The sequence below is a fragment of the Myzus persicae genome, unplaced genomic scaffold (assembly GCF_001856785.1).
Source record: "Myzus persicae strain clone G006 unplaced genomic scaffold, MPER_G0061.0, whole genome shotgun sequence".
Taxonomy (NCBI): Eukaryota; Metazoa; Arthropoda; class Insecta; order Hemiptera; family Aphididae; genus Myzus; species Myzus persicae.
In genome coordinates, this window is record NW_019100773.1 from 1 (window position 1) to 2038 (window position 2038).

General features: G+C 29.9%; 1 pseudogene; it reads right to left on the reverse strand.

Moving 5' to 3' along the window:
- Positions 1 to 272: 272 nt before the first annotated feature.
- LOC111042890 lies at positions 273 to 1520 on the reverse strand (annotated as a pseudogene).
- Positions 1521 to 2038: the final 518 nt, after the last annotated feature.

Below are 2038 nucleotides of genomic sequence, written 5' to 3' on the forward strand. Positions count from 1 at the left end.
AAAAAAAAAAAAATACATAGTAGTAAAATTATTATAATTTTTGTAAATAATTTTAAAAATTATACAATTTCGACTTGATGGTATTCCACAAAACAATTTTTCCTTTCATTGCAATACAGAAATACTTGGCAGTGGTTATACGTGTGGTTCACATCTACCTCTCTTTATACCAAAACATGGCCAATGAATACCCCTGTGATAAAATAAAAATCAACTATATTATAATATTATATTATAGTATAATGATGAAATATGAAATAGTTTTATTATACCTGTTGCCTAATCTGACTCCTTTGGAGTTAGATAAAGTTTTCTTTCTTCGATTTGATGGCGTTTGTGGAGCTGATCTTTTCAGGCTTATAGATTTTCTTGATGGAGTATTTCGAGCTGTTATCAGACCAAGGGAAACTGATCGACGGAAATCAAATACATCCGTTTTTCAAACATTTGGCAATAAATGACATATGCGTTTACAAACGTTATGTCTAACAGTCCCCAAAAAATCCTAAGCCACCACTTTTTGGATTTCCGGTCAACATTATATAATGCCCTCAATCGGTCTGCGTGATCAACTCCACCCATATATTTGTTGTTGTCTTTGATTGGATTTGGGCACGAAATGCTCAATCTAGAGCCATCTTTCATAGTCCTATCAACAGATGTTATTTCGTTACCGTGATAGTTTGACCCAATATAATTACTATAAGGCAGTACAAGCAATAAGTTCCAAGTCCCAACTCTAACCTTTAAAATTAGAAGCAATAATAGTCTGTGGTTCATCTTCAAGAAGTCCTATGTTTTTTAAATTACTTAATAAGTCTTCTAAATTTTCAATTTTTTTTATTTTTCTTCTTAGTTTTTGCTGTAGTATTTTAATTTTATTTTTAAGAAATTCTTCATTTGGATAAAAGGTGTCAGTTAGCACTTCCACACTCTTAAAATTACTAGCTGGATACATGTTGTCGGATTCATTATTATTGTCTTGTAATTGATCTACATTTAGATCTGTATCATACAAATAAAACAAATTGTTAACAAATTAATTTAACATGATTTATGACAATATACTGTTACTACAAAAGTTCCTTAATGTAGGTGATTTCCTAGGAATTTTAATTGGTGCATGAAGGTTGGACGGAAACGATGAGAATACTGATGGAACTGCATAGTCCCTTAACAATAATCTATGTACACCAGGTCTTATTTTATTCTGTAAAATGAACACTACATATCCGACTCCATTGATTTGGTTCAAATTTTTTTCTTTTTATTGCACTTATCCATTTTTCCATCAACTCACTGTTAGAAGTGGGAAATCTATAATCGTACAATTATAAAATTAAAATAGATATAGAATACATTTTCAGAGCACTGCCAAAAACCATTGACTTGTTATTTAAAAGTTCATTATCTTTACTAATTGGTTATTATTATAACTTAACTCACCGAAACAACAAATTTATATTTTGTCCAGCTTGATATCTGTTTGAGCATCCATAAGCAGCACATGAAACAGGCATTATAATTAATTTTCATGCATTTTTACACTTCACTGACTATACTTGTAAGTTGTATCTTAATACAATGACGTTAAATTATATTAAGTAATTAAATAATAAATAATAAATTGCTATAGAATATACTAGAGTCTATAAAATTATGTAGAATAATCTTAAATGTTTTGCCAACCGACAAAATGGCGGTGACTGATAAGCCGAGCTTCAATAAATCTTGAGAGTTGCTTATCTAGTGTATTATAGACCAGACAGTAAAAAAAAACGGTTTATATCACTAGAAAAAAAACGGTTTATATCACTAAAAAATAAACGGTTTATATCACTATCATGGATGAAAAATTGGCTTGGAATAAACAACAAATTATATTATCACAGGCCGCCGAATTTAAAAATATTAAAATTTTTAATAATATATTATATTATATTATTATAATATATTATACTATATACAAATACAATTTCACAACTGAGCAAGACCGTATCTGAGGGGGTACAGGGGGTCTGGACACCCCCCCCCCCCC